Source organism: Aegilops tauschii, chromosome 6 (genome assembly GCF_002575655.3).
Source record: "Aegilops tauschii subsp. strangulata cultivar AL8/78 chromosome 6, Aet v6.0, whole genome shotgun sequence".
In the NCBI taxonomy this organism is placed as follows: domain Eukaryota; kingdom Viridiplantae; phylum Streptophyta; class Magnoliopsida; order Poales; family Poaceae; genus Aegilops; species Aegilops tauschii.
Window position 1 is genome coordinate 337,432,625 of NC_053040.3, and position 17,864 is coordinate 337,450,488.

A 17,864-nucleotide genomic window follows, 5' to 3' on the forward strand; every position below is an offset into this window, starting at 1 on the left:
CTTGTCCATCACATCATTCTGCTAATGATGTGATCCCGTTATCAAATGACAACACATGTCTATGGTTAGGAAACCTTAACCATCTTTGATCATCGAGCTAGTCTAGTAGAGGCTTACTAGGGACACGGTATTTGTTTATGTATTCACACATGTATTTAGGTTTCCGACCAATACAATTCTAGCATGAATAATAAACCTTTATCATGAATAAGGAAATATAAAATAACAACTTTATTATTGCCTCTAGGGCATATTTCCTTCAGTCTCCCACTTGCACTAGAGTCAATAATCTAGTTCAGATCGCCATGTGATTAACACCCAAAGAGTACTAAGGTGTGATCATGTTTTGCCTGTGAGAGAGGTTTAGTCAATGGGTCTTCCACATTTAGATCCGTATGTGTGACGCCCCCGATTCAATCGTACACTAATCATGCACGGAAAGGTGTACGATCAAGATCAGGGACTCACGGGAAGATATCACAACACAACTCTAAAAAATAAATAAGTCATACAAGCATCATAATACAAGCCAGGGCCTCGAGGGCTCGATTACAAGTGCTCGATCATAGACGAGTCAGCGGAAGCAACAATATCTGAGTACAGACATAAGTTAAACAAGTTTGCCTTAGGAAGGCTAGCACAAACTGGGATACAGATCGAAAGAGGCGCAGGCCTCCTGCCTGGGATCCTCCTAAACTACTCCTGGTCGTCATCAGCGGGCTGCACGTAGTAGTAGGCACCTCTGGTGTAGTAGGAGTCGTCGTCGACGGTGGCGTCTGGCTCCTGGGCTCCGGCATTTGGTTGCGACAACCAAGTAGAAGGGAAAGGGGGGAAAAGAGGGAGAAAACAACCGTGAGTACTCATCCAAAGTACTCGCAAGTAAGGAGCTACACTACATATGCATGGGTATATGTGTAAAGGGCCATATCGGTGGACTGAACTGCAGAATGCCAGAATAAGAGGGGGATAGCTAATCCTGTCGAAGACTACGCTTCTGGCCACCTCCATCTTGCAGCATGTAGGAGAGAGTAGAGGGTAAGTTCACCAAGTAGCATCGTATAGCATAATCCTACCCGGCGATCCCCTCCTCGTCGCCCTGTTAGAGAGCGATCACCGGGTTATATCTGGCACTTGGAAGGGTGTGTTTTATTAAGTATGCGGTTCTAGTTGTCATAAGGTCAAGGTACAACTCCGGGACGTCCTTTTACCGAGGGACACGGCTATTCGAATAGATAAACTTCCCTACAGGGGTGCACCACATAACCCAACACGCTCGATCCCATTTGGCCGGACACACTTTCCTGGGCCATGCCCGGCCTCGTAAGATCAACACGTCGCAGCCCCACCTAGGCACAATAGAGAGGTCAGCACGCGGTCTAAATCCTATGGCGCAGGGGTCTGGGCCCATCGCCCATTGCACACCTGCACGTTGTGAACGCGGCCGGAAGCAGACCTAGCCTAGCAGGCGTTCCAGTCCAATCCGGCGCGCGCCACTCAGTCGCTGACGTCCCGAAGGCTTCGGCTGATACAACGACGTCGAGTGCCCACAACTGTTCCCGCGTAGTTGGTTAGTGCGTATAGACCAAATGGCCAGACTCAGATCAAATACCAAGATCTCGTTAAGCGTGTTAAGTATCCATGAACGCCGACCAGGGCCAGGCCCACCTCTCTCCTAGGTGGTCTCAACCTGCCCTGTCGCTCCGCCACAAAGTAACAGTCGGGGGCCGTTAGGAACCCAGGCCCACCTCTACCAGGATGGAGCCACCTGTCCTTTCAGCCCCCTCATCAGAATCACTTGCGGGTACTCAACGAGCTGACCCGACTTTAGTCACCACATGTGTCATGTATATAAAGTATATAGTATATAGCCGTGACCACCTCCCGAAGTGATCACGGCCCAGTAGTATAGCATGGCAGACGGACAAGAGTGTAGGGCCACTGATGGAACACTAGCATCCTATACTAAGCAGTAGGAAAGCAGGTAAGGGTAACAACTGTAGCAACAATGATAGGCTATGCAGCAGAATAGGATTAACCGAAAGCAGTAACATGCTACACTCTTCTAATGCAAGCAGTATAGAGAAGAATAGGCGATATCTGGTGATCAAGGGGGGGCTTGCCTGGTTGCTCTGGCAAGAAGGAGGGGTCGTCAACAGCGTAGTCGGTCGGGGCACCAGCAGCGGCGTCGGTCTCATAGTCTAGCGAGAGAAGAGGGGGAAGAAACAATAAATATAATGCAAACATATGCATGACGATGCATGACATGACAATGAGCGTTGCTAGGGGTGCCCAATCGCGGTAGTAGGTGATACCGGCGAAGGGGGAAAACATCCGGGAAAGTATTCCCGATGTTTCGCGTTTTTGGACAGATGAACCAGAGGGGGAAAGTTGCGAGTTCGATATGTTAGGGATGTGTGGCGGACGAACGGGCTGCGTATCCGGATTCGTCTCGTCGTTCTGAGCAACTTTCATGTACAAAGTTTTTTCATCCGAGCTACGGTTTATTTTATATTAATTTTAAAAGATTTAAATCATTTTAGGATTTATTTAATTACTTTAATTCAACATTATCCAGAACAGTGTTTGCTGAGGTTAGCATGACATCAACAGTCAACAGAGGTGTTGACTGGTCAAACTGACGTGTGGGCCCAGCGGGACCCACCTGTCATACACTGTTAGGTTAATTAAGGTTTAGGTTAAACTAATTACTTTTTATTTAAACTAACAGGTTAATTAGATTAATTAAATAGGAGTTATTAACTTAATTAATTTAGTTAATTAATTAATTAATTCAATTTATTTTTATTATTAATATTTTTTCTAATTCTTTTAATTCTAGTTTTTTCACGTTCTGAGGGCGGGGCCCATATGTCATAGGCCCCAGGGGCCTAAGCGGGCGCAGGGGCGCCTGGCGTGAGGCGAGCCCAGAGGCTGCTCGGGCGAGGCCACGGACGAGGCCGCCGGCGCCCACGACGCCGGCTAGGAGAGGCGGCGGAGGGCCGCGGACGGCGCGGTGGTGGAGGTAGTGGCGGGGTAGGCCGGAGCGGCTCACAGGGAGGGGAGGTGAGGCGAGGCGCGTGGCGGGAGTGCGAGCGCGCGTGCGCACGACGGCTATGGCCGCGGTCGGCGAGCTGGAAACCAGGGGAAGGAGGAGGAGAGGTGCTCACAGGGAGGGGCGAGGTAGCTCCGGGCGGGGTCCCGCGACAGCGTGGTCGTGGACGGGCGGTGGGGCGACTCTGGGAGAGGTGGTGGGCGGTGCCGGAGACGACGAGCGGCGTCGGCGCGTCGGGGTCAGGGGCAGCGAGGTCCGGCCCCTAGGCGCGGGCGTCCAGATCGAGCGGGGGGGGGGGGGGCGAGAGAGAGTGGGGGGAATCGATCCCGATCCAGGGGAATCGGGGGAGGGAGTGGAGCGCGTGGGAGTTAGGGTTATGGTCGGGGTTGACCAGGTATAGGCCAGGGAGGGGGGCCGGTTGGGCCAAGTCGGCTGATTGGGTGGGATTGGCCGAGGCCCATGGGGAGCCGGGGGGTTTCTTTTGTTTTGTTTTGTTTTCACCTTTTTATTATTCTTTTCTGTTTCGACTAATTGTTTGGGCACCAAATGAGTTTTGTAAAATATGGGAGCTGGCCCACAAATCACCGCCCAATATATCCTACCACCAAAAACTAGTTTGGGGTAAATATCATTTCATATTTCTTTTGTATTAATAAAAAGGTTATTAAATAATGTTTTCATCCACTGTTTGAGGTTGTTTAAGTCACTTATCAAATTTCAATAATGTTGTTTACAATTTTATCATAGCCTCTGATTTATCTACTATTTATTGAACATTTTAGTTTTAATATTTGAAAACTATTATTGTTTGCTTGATTTTGAATTTGAATTTGGATCGGTTCTAAACTAGCATGAGATTAGCAACAGTAATCGTGGTGACGTGGCATCATTACCAGAGGGTTACTGTAGCTTGATTACCCGGGCGTCACAATTCTCCTCCACTACAAGAAATCTCGTCCCGAGATTTAAGAGGGGTGTAAGGGGGAAAGTTCGAGTTACGAAATTCTAGCGAGTGTTCTCGGTCTTAGTTGCTCTTCTCGAAGAGGTCGATCCATTACATTGAGGTCTTCATTTCTGTGCTTCGGGTCATCATGATGAAGTTGTCGTCCTTCCTTCGGGATCTTCATCGTACATACGAAAAGGATAAGGGGTAGCTTCAAAAGCACAGACCTCTACAAGGTTGCTTATCTAGTAGATAATATTAGGGAAGGTGGCGGAAAGTAACTCTCGAGTTGAAACTTAAGAAATTATCGAGAGCAAAATAAGAAGGTGCACCATAGAAGTTTCAAGCGCATAGGCAATCGTTCGTTGCGTGATACGAAATGTGAAAGGGGTTCAGAGCAATGGGAATAAGTATTGCGTCTGATACCAGAATAGATCACTAGGAAGGTGGCTCGTGATCTTTCATACGAAGCCAAGCGTGAGGAATAACTTTAGGAACAGGGGTGTACAGGAGAGTCAGGTTTCGATCCTGTGGAACTGTGGGTTATGGGCCCACCATGTGGGTTAAAAGTAGAAAGAGGGGTGACGTCTTGCACGATCATGTAAGCAAGTCATGTCAGAGAATAACCGATCAGTTATGTTGGCAGCATCGTTGGTACCAAGGGCGAGGGACGAAGAGAACCATCTTCCTACTCATTGAAACGAGGCGGACCAATAGGCAAAGTTCTCGTCCATCGGTGGTTACCGAAATGTCATCAAGAATAGTAACAGGGTCTTACTGACTAGGTTGTACGACGAGGTGTTTACATAAGCAGGAGAATATTACTGCTTAGTTCATATAGACCACAAGAAAGGTTAAAGAAGACAATGGAATGGAAAATAAAATTATCAGGTTAAACAGAACAATGGAAAGGAAAATTGTGATTACACACAATTATTAGAAGTATATCCTTCCCATGTACAAGCAGAACATGGCATACAGGGTAGGAGAGCAAGTACCCAACCATTCAGATAAGAGGCAAGGATTAATCGAGATGTTACCCATACAACGGTGTTTGGATAGTTGAGCAGGAAACATTTAGCATTGGGCTTCAAATGTTCTTGTTGAAAATCGGAGTACCACATACATGCTTCGAGATAGCATTGACATGGTCTTCAAGCAAAGGACAGACTTTGGATACACAAATGATCCATCAGGATAAACTTATTAAACAAGGCATTCAATTTCCTCATGGAAAAAATGGGTAACCTTGTTAAAAAAGGAAACTATAACACTAGGTCCTCCGGTCAGGCGTGCTAGGCATGACATCACCTTACCGGGTCATATGAGGATCAATGTTATAACTCTTGAAAATATGTTCCAACCATCATAGCTAACCGAGATTCAGCTCTGATTGGTGTCAAGATACCTCAGACATGGGATGCCTGAGAAGAAAAGATGCAACGCAAATTAACGAGATGACATTATATGATTCTCGGGAAATGAACTATGGACGCGAGTTCCGAACAAGGGTTCATCATTAAATCAAGGAGAGGTGAGGAGGTGACTGATTGACTCAGCGACAATCCATTGAGATTTCCAAAAGATGGATTTCCACAACTATGTGAACAAGGAGATAACATTAGCTAGATCGAATGACTTAATGATGTATGCTCGAGGAAAACATACACAGTTAAACATTGGTTGAAATGTGCACCCAAAATATGGGCTAGGTAGCACGATCAATGTTCGAATGATGATTCATTAAGCCATAGACGTAGAATGAAACTATAGACAAATAACTTCAAAGCAATAGGGTTGCTAGAAGTTTAGAATTTACACATCACAGACCATTTGTCGGTATTTCGTTTAGAAACAACACGGGGACCAAGAAAGAATGGTGATGGTGAGAAGTATCACTGTACCAAGAATTCTTAAGAGGTTGAGTAATGCTCACGACATTCTTGACATCAAAGATGGTAATACTCCATGGTAGAACATAACATAGGTTGGATAGCAGGGAAACAAGATACAACACAAAATATGAACAAGTTTGTGTTGGGGGGAGGCAAAAATGTTGTCGATGATAACACAATTCATCGAGGGGCAAGGATGGTATTTCTCATCCTGAATTTCGACACACAACTTGGAAGAAGTCAAATTGTTGACAATGATCACGACAAATTTGTCGAGAGGTTTTCAAGAAGATGTAATTGATCGACGATGACATCAAGTCAAAGGAATGATGAAAGCGAAAGGTTATTGGAACCACGGGTAGGACACAAACTCGAAATCAAGTTTGCTGTTCAAGGAGAAGTGATATGACGAGGAAGATCGACGCAAGATTAGCTCACTGTCGAAATTTGTGCACTGGGAAGGTCCAGGTAGCACAGTTAAAATCGGCACGATAATGACATAGCCGAGCAGGCTAGGAATGACTTGAAGGATTATTAAACTCGTAAGCAACAAAAATTACTTAGAGTTATTGAATCGGAGTGCGGAATTGATTCACTTATCGGTGTCCTTGAGGGGTTCTAACAACTCAGAACCCGTTGGAAAAATGGAATCGGCAAGAATATTAGTTGATGAAGAACTCATAAGAAGTTAAGTAGTTCCCTGGCATTCTCGAGATACCAGGGGGGTAATACTCAACGACAGACCAAAGTAGAGGTTGGATGGGGGTATTGCTCTGCAGAGGACAAGTGCTTAAACTTGCACGAGAAATGGTATTTAAAGGAGAACATGGTCGGAACCACGATTGCAAAAGGATCAATGCACAGATACTAGACGATATCATATCAAGGAAATAGTTATTATTACAAGAAGCTTCTGTGATAGGATCTACATCGTATCCATGGGCATGAACACAAAGTTCAAGGTCGACTCCCACTTCTCCAATGCATAACCTTTCATTCACTTCTCATTTTTTGATGAAGTTGTAATGTTTAATTTTTTTCTAGCAAAACACCAGAAGAGTATGACTCGTGATAGCTCTCGGGTTTACCCGGATCTGGAAAGGCATAGGTTCAACCCTTAGGGTCATATTGGGAACATATACCACAAGCTTCAATAGTAAATAACACAAGCTCGATAGTAGACAACGGGTGACAAAAGGAGAGGATACAATTTACCGAAGGCATTATGTATGAGGGAAGAACTTCTCAAGGTGATTGAATATGAAGGACACTATCGGATAAAAATCCAACAATGGATCGGGCGATCCACAACAGAGCTGATGTGAGTATCGGTACTCAATCAGAGGAAGAAAGAATGCAAAGGCATCAGATTATGGGGATAACTAACTAATTCAAATCTCAAATGCAAAGGAATTGCGATTTCCAAATCAAGAGATCAGAAGCAAACGCTCTGATTGAGGATGGATAAGTTTAGTAAACTTACGGGTACAACCGACGGCTATTCGGTTGGTCGAGAACCAGTTCATGTTTAAAATGACGTCTGATCCGGAAGGATGAATTCTAGGATTTCGACTGAGGATTGCGAGCATTCACCACATATGAAATCAAAGGCTGAAAATGATGATTACAAGGGATACTAATGAATATTGCTAGACATATGGAAGGCAACCATAATGCAAGCAGACAAGTATTTGCACAGCAACAGCTGGCAGGGAATTACCGGAAGACCGGATAGTATATCAATGTACCTTGTGGATCATATGATCAACTAGTAATGAATAGTTCCTCGATAAGGGTGAAGAATTATTCGTAGGGGTATTCATGCGGCAAGGAACTGCGGGGTAGTAAGCAATGGATGCTTGGAACATCGGAGAGTATTTGAGGGCACCTTGTAATAACAAGGGCAACTGGGGATGAAGGTATGAACGACAAAAGTATGTAGTTATCCATAAAGATTTATCGGTGGTAGGGATCGCAATGGCGAAGGGCCCAAGGGTCTCGGGAAAGCATCAGAGAGTGTCTTTAGAATCTTCTGGTGCAGCAGGCGATCATCTGGCCAGAAGGGGATCTCCGGGAGAAAGTATTTACGAGAACCTACAGTTAGTCTTTTTAGCAAAATCATTTAACCCGAATAGGAGAGAGTTCAGAGTCCCAGAGTAAAGGTCGAGGAATAAAAGATCCTACTACCACCCAATGGCGACGTGGGCCCATAAGCCGCACAACCATGTTAGTAAAAGTTTTGCAACGGCTAGACTCAACTTCGGCCAAGGAGTTGCAAAGGAGGATTCCTACAGGCAGTCGGCTCTGATACCAACTTGTGACGCCCCCGATTCAATCGTACACTAATCATGCACGCAAAGGTGTATGATCAAGATCAGGAACTCACGGGAAGATACCACAACACAACTCTAAAACATAGATAAGTCATACAAGCATCATAATACAAGCTAGGGGCCTCGACGGCTCGATTACAAGTGCTCGATCATAGACGAGTCAGCGGAAGCAACAATATCTGAGTACAGACATAAGTTAAACAAGTTTTCCTTAGGAAGGATAGCACAAACTGGGATACAGATCGAAAGAGGCGCAGGCCTCCTGCCTGGGATCCTCCTAAACTACTCCTGGTCGTCGTTAGCGGGCTGCACGTAGTAGTAGGCACCTCTGGTGTAGTAGGAGTCGTCGTCGATGGTGGCGTCTGGCTCCTGGGCTCCGGCATCTGGTTGCGACAACCAAGTAGAAGGGAAAGGGGGGAAAAGAGGGAGAAAGCAACCGTGAGTACTCATCCAAAGTACTCGCAAGCAAGGAGCTACACTACATATGCATGGGTATATGTGTAAAGGGCCATATCGGTGGACTGAACTGCAGAATGCCAGAATAAGAGGGGGATAGCTAATCCTGTCGAAGACTATGCTTCTGGCCACCTCCATATTGCAGCATGTAGGAGAGAGTAGAGGGTAAGTTCACCAACTAGCATCGTATAGCATAATCCTACCCGGCGATCCCCTCCTCGTCGCCCTGTTAGAGAGCGATCACCGGGTTATATCTGGCACTTGGAAGGGTGTGTTTTATTAAGTATCCGGTTCTAGTTGTCATAAGGTCAAGGTAAAACTCCGGGTCGTCCTTTTACCGAGGGACACGGCTATTCGAATAGATAAACTTCCCTCCTGGGGTGCACCACATAACCCAACATGCTCGATCCCATTTGGCTGGACACACTTTCCTGGGTCATGCCCGGCCTCGTAAGATCAACATGTCGCAGCCCCACCTAGGCACAACAGAGAGGTTAGCACGCCGGTCTAAATCCTATGGCGCAGGGGTCTGGGCCCATCGCCCATTGCACACCTACACGTTGCGAACGCGGCCGGAAGCAGACCTATCCTAGCAGGCGTTCCAGTCCAATCCGGCGCGCGCCACTCAATCGCTGATGTCACGAAGGCTTCGGCTGATACCACGACGTCGAGTGCCCATAACTGTTCCCGCGTAGTTGGTTAGTGCGTATAGACCAAATAGCCAGACTCAGATCAAATACCAAGATCTTGTTAAGCGTGTTAATTATCCACGAACGCCGACCAGGGCCAGGCCCACCTCTCTCCTAGGTGGTCTCAACCTGCCCTGTCGCTCCGCCACAAAGTAACAGTCGGGGGCCGTCAGGAACCCAGGCCCACCTCTACCGGGATGGAGCCACCTGTCCTTTCAGCCCCCTCATCAGAATCACTTGCGGGTACTCAACGAGCTGGCCCGACTTTAGTCACAACATGTGTCATGTATATAAAGTATATAGTATATAGCCGTGACCACCTCCCGAAGTGATTACGGCCCAGTAGTATAGCATGGCAGACGGACAAGAGTGTAGGGCCACTGATGGAACACTAGCATCCTATACTAAGCAGTAGGATAGCAGGTAAGGGTAACAACTGTAGCAACAATGATAGGCTATGCAGCAGAATAGGATTAACCGAAAGCAGTAACATGCTACACTCTTCTAATGCAAGCAGTATAGATAAGAATAGGCGATATCTGGTGTTCAAGGTGGGGGGGCTTGCCTGGTTGCTCTGGCAAGAAGGAGGGATCGTCAACAGCGTAGTCGGTCGGGGCACCAGCAGCGGCGTTGGTCTCGTAGTCTAGTGAGAGAAGAGGGGGAAGAAACAATAAATATAATGCAAACATATGCATGACGATGCATGACATGACAATGAGCGTTGCTAGGGGTGCCCAATCGCGGTAGTAGGTGATACCGGCGAAGGTGGAAAACATCCGGGAAAGTATTCCCGGTGTTTCGCGTTTTCGGACAGATGAACCGGAGGGGGAGAGTTGCGAGTTTGATATGTTAGGTATGTGTGGCGGACGAACGGGCTGTGTATCCGGATTCGTCTCGTCGTTCTAAGCAACTTTCATGTACAAAGTTTTTTCATCCGAGCTACGGTTTATTTTATATTAATTTTAAAAGATTTAAATCATTTTAGGATTTATTTAATTACTTTAATTCAACATTATCCAGAACAGTGTTTGCTGACGTCAGCAGTCAACAGAGGTGTTAACTGGTCAAACTGACGTATGGGCCCAGCGGGACCCACCTGTCATACACTGTTAGGTTAATTAAGGTTTAGGTTAAACTAATTACTGTTTATTTAAACTAACAGGTTATTTAGATTAATTAAATCGGATTTATTAACTTAATTAATTTAGTTAATTAAATTTATTTTTATTATTAATATATATTTTTTCTAATTCTTTTAATTCTAGTTTTTTTTTCACGTTCTGAGGGCGGGGCCCATATGTCATAGGCCCCAGGGGCCTAAGCGGGCGCACGGGCTTGCTGGCGCAGGGGCGCCTGGCGCGAGGCGAGCCCGGAAGCTGCTCGGGCGAGGCCATGGACGAGGCCGCCGGCGCCCACGACGCCGGCCAGGAGAGGCGGCGGAGGGCCGCGGACGGTGCGGTGGTGGAGGTAGTGGCGGGGTTGGCCGGAGCGGATCACAGGGAGGGGAGGTGAGGCGAGGCGCGTGGCGAGAGTGCGAGCGCGCGTGCGCACGACGGCTATGGCCGCGGTCGGCGAGCGGGAAACCAGGGGAAGGAGGAGGAGAGGTGCTCATAGGGGGGCGTAGGGTCCAGGGCAACCGGGGGGGGGGGCGAGGAGGAGGATGGAGGAGACCAGGCGACGGGGAGGCAGACCGGTGATGGCATCCAGCGAGGTCCAGCGGTGGGGCGGCGTCGAGGAGGCGGGGGCGAGGTAGCTCCGGGCGAGGTCCCGCGACAGCGTGGTCATGGACGGGCGGCGGGGCGACTCTGGGCGAGGTGGCAGGCGGTGCCGGAGACGACGAGCGGCGTCGGCGCGTCGGGGTCGAGGGCAGCGAGGTCCGGCCCCTAGGCGCGGGTGTCCAGATCGAGCGGGGGGGGGGGGGGGGGGGGCGAGAGAGAGTGGGGGGAATCGATCCCGATCCAGGGGAATCGGGGAAGGGAGTGGAGCGCCTGGGGGTTAGGGTTACGGTCGGGGTTGACCAGGTATAGGCCAGGGAGGGGGCCGGTTGGGCCAAGTAGGCTGATTGGGTGGGATTGGCCGAGGCCCATGGGGAGCCGGGGGGGTTTCTTTTGTTTTGTTTTTTTCACCTTTTTATTATTCTTTTCTGTTTCGACTAATTGTTTGGGCACCAAATGAGTTTTGTAAAATATGGGAGCTGGCCCACAAATCACCGCCCAATATATCCTACCACCAAAAACTAGTTTGGGGTAAATATCATTTCATATTTCTTTTGTATTAATAAAAAGGTTATTAAATAATGTTTTCATCCACTGTTTGAGGTTGTTTAAGTCACTTATCAAATTTCAATAATGTTGTTTACAATTTTATCACAGCCTTTGATTTCTCTACTATTTATTGAACATTTTAGTTTTAATATTTGAAAACTTTTATTGTTTGCTTGATTTTGAATTTGAATTTGGATCGGTTCTAAACTAGCACGAGATTAGCAACAGTAATCGTGGTGATGTGGCATCATTACCAGAGGGTTACTGTAGCTTGATTACCTGGGCGTCACAGTATGTATTTTGCAAATTTCTATGTCTACAATGCTCTGCATGGAGCTACTCTAGATAATTGCTCCCTCTTTCAATACGTATCCAGATTGAGACTCAGAGTCATCCGAATCGGTGTCAAAGCTTGCATCGACGTAACTCTTTACGACGAACTCTTTATCACCTCCATAACTGAGAAACATTTCCTTAGTCCTCTTAGGTAACTAAGGATAACTTTGACCGCTGTCCAGTGAGCCACTCCTGGATCACTGTCGTACCCCCTTGCCAAATTCATGACAAGGCACACAACAGGTCTGGTGCACAGCATGGCATACTTTATAGAACCTATGGCCGAGGCATAGGGAATGCCTTTCATTCTTTCGGCCGTAGGGAATGACTTTCATTCTTTCTCTATCTTCTGCCGTGGTCGGGCTATGAGTCTTACCCAACTTGACACCTTGTAACAGAGGCAAGAACTCTTTTTTGACTGATCTATTTTGAACTTCTTCAAAATTTTGCCAATGTATGTACTTTGTGAAAGTCCTATTAAGCGTCTTGATCTGTCCCTATAGATCATGATGCCCAATATATAAGCAGCTTCACCAAGGTATTTCATTGAAAAATTCTTATTCAAGTATCCTTTTATGCTATCCAAAAATTCTATATCATTTCCAATCAATAATATGTCATCTACATATAATACCAGAAATGCTACAGAGCTCCCACTCACTTTCTTGTAAATACAGGCTTGATCGTAAGTCTGTATAAAACCATATGCTTTGATCGCCTCATCAAAGCGTATATTCCAACTCCGAGATGCTTGCACCAGTCCATATATGGATCACTGGAGCTTGCAGACTTTGTTAGCACCTTTAGGATCGACAAAAGCTTCTGGTTGCATCATATACAACTATTCTTTAAGAAATCCATTAAGGAATGTGATGACCCACAAGTATAGGGGATCAATTGTATCTCTTTTCGATAAGTAAGAGTGTCGAACCCAACAAGGAACAGAAGGAAATGACAAGTGGTTTTCTGCAAGGTAATGTCTGCAAGTGCTGAAATTGTAAGTAGCGTAGTAGTGTCATAGAAAGATAATTTGTAACGAGCAAGTAACGATAGTAGTAACAAAAGTGCAGCAAGGTAGCCCAATCCTTTCGAGGCAAAGGACTGGCCAAAACAGTCTCTAATGATAAGCAAAGCATTCTTGAGGGCACACGGGAATTTCATCTAGTCACTTTCATCATGTTGGTTTGGTTTGTGTTCGCTACTTTGATAATTTGATATGTGGGTGGACCGGTGCTTAGGTGCTATTCTTACTTGAACAAACCTCCTACTTATGATTAACCCTCCCGCAAGCATCCGCAACTACGAGAAAAGTATTAAGAATAAATTCTAACCATAGCATCAAACTTTTGGATCCAATCAGTCCCTTACGGAATAGCGCATAAACTGGGGTTTAAGCTTCTGTCACTCTCGCAACCCATCATCTAATTGCTACTCCACAGTGCATTCCCTTAGGCCCAAATATGGTGAAGTGTCATGTAGTCGACGTTCACATGACACCACTAAGGGAATCACAACATACATACTATCAAAATATCGAACACATATCAAGTTCACATGATTACTTGCAACATGATTTCTCCCGTGACCTCAAGAACAAAAGTAACTAATCACAAATGATAATCATGCTCAAGATCAGAGGGGTATTAAATAGCATATTGGATCTGAACATATAATCTTCCACAAAATAAACCATATAGTAATCAACTACAAGATGTAATCAACACTACTAGTCACCCACAAGCACCAATCTATAGTTCCGGTAACAAGATTGAACACACGAGCTGAACTAGGGTTTGAGATGAGATGGTGATGTTGAAGATGTTGATGGAGATTGCCCTCCCCAAGATGGGAGAGTTGTTGGTGATGATGATGACAATGATTTCCCCCTCCGAGAGGGAAGTTCCCTAGGCGGAATCGCTCCACCGGAGGGCAAAAGTGCTCCTTCCCAAGTTCCGCCTCGAGACGGCGGCGCTCCATCCTGAAAGTCTTCTATTTATTTTTTCTAGGTCAAAATAACTTATATACCAGAAGATGGGCACCGGAGGTGGGCCTGGGTGAGCACAACCCACCAGGGCGCGCCTGGGCTCCCTGGCGTGCCCAGGTGGGTTGTGCGCACCTGGTGGGCCCCCTCTGGTACTTATTTGCTTCAATATTCTTCAAATATTCCATAAAAATTCTCTGTGAAGTTTCAGCTTGTTTGGAGCTGTGCAGAATAGGTGGCCTGACGTAGCTTTTTCAGGTCCAGATTTCCAGCTGGCGGAATTCTCCCTCTTGGTGTGTACCTTGCAAATTATGAGAGAAAGGGCATTAGAATTACTCCAAAAAGCATTATTATGGATAAAAACATCATAAACAATAGTAGGAAAACATGATGCAAAATGGACGTATCAGAATGCAGTTTTGACGTCCATTCGCCAAATTTCATAATTATAAAATGCGACAATTGCTAACATGATTCGGATTGACTGAAGCATCGCTACAGGTGAGAAGGTCTCATCGTAGTCAACCCCTTGAACTTATCAAAAACCTTTTGCGACAAGTCGAGCTTTGTAGATGGTGACATTACCATCAGCGTCTGTCTTCTTCTTGAAGATCCATTTATTCTCAATGGCTTGCCGATCATCGAGCATGTCCACCAAAGTCCATACTTTGTTCTCAAACATGGATCCTATCTCAGATTTCATGGCCTCAAGCCATTTATCGGAATCTGGGCTCATCATAGCTTCTTCATAGTTCGTAGGTTCGCCTTGGTCTAGTAACGCGACTTCCAGAACAGGATTACCGTACCACTCTAGTGCAGACCGTGCCCTGGTCGACCTACGAGGTTCTGTAGTAACTTGATCTGAAGTTTCATGATCATTATCATTTGCTTCCTCTCTGATTGGTGTAGGCATCACGGGAACCATTTTTTGTGATGTGCTACTTTCCAATTCGAGAGAAGGTACAATTACCTCATCAAGTTCTACTTTCCTCCCACTCACTTCTTTCGAGAGAAACTCCTTCTCTAGAAAGGACCCATTCTTAGCAACAAAGATTTTGCCTTCGGATATATGGTAGAAGGTATACCCAATGTTTCTTTCGGGTATCCTATGAAGACGCACTTCTCCGCTTTGGGTTCAAGCTTATCAGCCTTTTGACATAAGCGTCCCATCCCCAAACTTTTAAGAAACGACAGCTTAGGTTTCTAGCCAAACCATAGTTCATACGGTGTCGTCTCAATGGATTTAGACGGTGCCCTATTAACGTGAATGCGGTTGTCTCTAATGCATAACCCCAAAACGATAGTGGTAAATCGGCAAGAGACATCATAGAATGCACCATATCTAATAAAGTACGGTTACGACTTCGGACACACCATTACGTTGTGGTGTTGCAGGTGGCGTGAGTTGTGAAACAATTCCACATTGTTTTAAATGAAGGCCAAACTCGTAACTCAAATTTTCACCTCCACGATCAGATCGTAGAAACTTTATTTCTTGTTACGATGATTCTCTACTTCACCCTGAATTTCTTTGAACTTTTCAAATGTTTCAGACTTGTGTTTCATCAAATAGATATACCCATACCTACTCAAATCATCTGTGAAGGTCAGAAAATAACGATACCAGCCATGTGCTTCAACACTCATCGCACCGCATACATCAGTATGTATTATTTCCAATAAGTTATTAGCTCGCTCCATTGTTCCGGAGAACGAAGTTTTAGTCATCTTGCCCATGAGGCATGGTTCGCAAGTATCAAATGATTCACAATCAGGTTATTCCAAAAGTCCATCCACATGGAGTTTCTTCATGCGCTTTACACCAATATGACCTAAACGGCAGTGCCACGAGTATGTTGCACTATCATTATCAACTTTGCATCTTTTGTCATCAATATTATGAATATGTGTATCACTACGATCGAGATTCAATAAACCATTTACATTGGGTGTATGACCATAGAAGGTTTTATTCATGTAAACAGAACAACAATTATTCTCTAACTTAATGAATAATCGTATTGCAATAAACACGATCTAATCATGTTCATGCTCAACGCAAACACCAAATAACATTTATTTAGGCTCAACAATAATCCCAAAGGTAGAGGGAGTGTGCGATGGTGATCATATCAATCTTGGAAACACTTCCAACACACATCGTCACCTCACCCTTAACTAGTCTCCGTTTATTTTGCAACTCCTGATTCGAGTTACTAATCTTAGCAACTGAACCAGTATCAAATACCCAGGGGCTACTATGAATACTAGTAAGGTACACATCAATAACATGTATAGCAAATATACCTTTGTTCACTTTGCCATCCTTCTTATCCGCCAAGTATTTGGGGCAGTCCCGCGTCCAGTGACCATTCCCTTTGTAGTAGAAGCACTCAGTTTCAGGCTTGGGTCCAACTTTGGGCTTCTTCACGGGAGCGGAAACTTGCTTGCCATTCTTCTTGAAGTTCCCTTTCTTTTCCTTGCCTTTTTTCTTGAAACTAGTTGTCTTATTAACCATCAACACTTTGATGCTCTTTCTTGATTTCTACCTCCGCCGATTTCAGTATCGCGAAGAGATCGGAAATTGTTTTAGTTATTCCTTGCATATTATAGTTCATCATGAAGCTCTAGTAGCTTGGTGATAGTGACTGGAGAATTCTGTCAATCACTATCTTATCTGGAAGATTAAATCCCACTTGATTCAAGTGATTGTAGTACCCAGACATTCTGAGCACATGCTCACTGGCTGAGCTATTCTCCTCCATCTTGTAGGCAAAGTACTTGTCAGAGGTCTGATACCTCTCAACACGGGCATGAACCTAAAATACCAATTTGAGCTCTTGGAACATCTCATATGTTCCTTGGTGTTCAAAACGTCTTTGGAGCTTGATTATAAGCCATAAAGCTTGGAGCACTAAACTATCTAGTAATCATCAGGTCGAGCTTGTCGAACGTTCATAACGTCTGCATCAGCTCCTACAACAGGTCTATCACCTAGCGGTGCATCAAGGACATAATTCTTCTGTGTAGCAATGAGGATAATCCTCAGATCACGGACCCAGTCCGCATCATTGCTACTATCATCTTTCAACTTAGTTTTCTCTAGGAACATATCAAAAAATAGGGGAGCTATATTGCGAGCTATTGATCTACAACATAGATATGCAAAAACTATTAAGACTAAGTTCATGATAAATGTAAGTTCAATTAATCGAATTACTAATGAACTCCCACTTAAATAAACATCCCTCAAGTTATCTAAGTGATACGTGATCCAAATTAACTCACCCATGTCCGATCATCACGTGAGATGGGGTAGTCATCAATGGTGAACATCTCTATGTTGATCATATCTACTATATGACTCATGTTCGACCTTTCGGTCTCCAGTGTTTCGAGGCCATTTCTGTGCATGCCAGGCTCGTCAATTTTAACCCAAGTATTCTGCATGTGCAAAAATGTCTTACACCCGTTGTATGTGAGCGTAGAGTCTATCCACTACCAAAAAAATACACTTCCGTGATGATACGTGTTTGTTACAGTAGGTCGCGTTTTCTGTCATGCATGTACATCCATGACAAATTTATGACAGAATCAAGATAGTCATACCTGTGCTGTCGTAGAAGTGTTCCATGACATTGCCAAAATTATCATCACGGAAGTGTCCACTTCCATGACGATAAATCGCGCGTCACAGAAGTGCTTTCGTCAAGGGTGACCGACACGTGGCATCCACCGTAACGGAACGCCGTTAAGCTATCGGGTCGGATTTTGGATCCGATAACCCGTTAACAGCCACGACCAATGCCGATTTTCCACGTGTAAAATTCTCATTGGCTGACGGATCCACGCGTCAGCTCCGCGTTGGCACAGGTGTCACTCATCCAATGGTCGAGATGGGCCTATGATATGTTG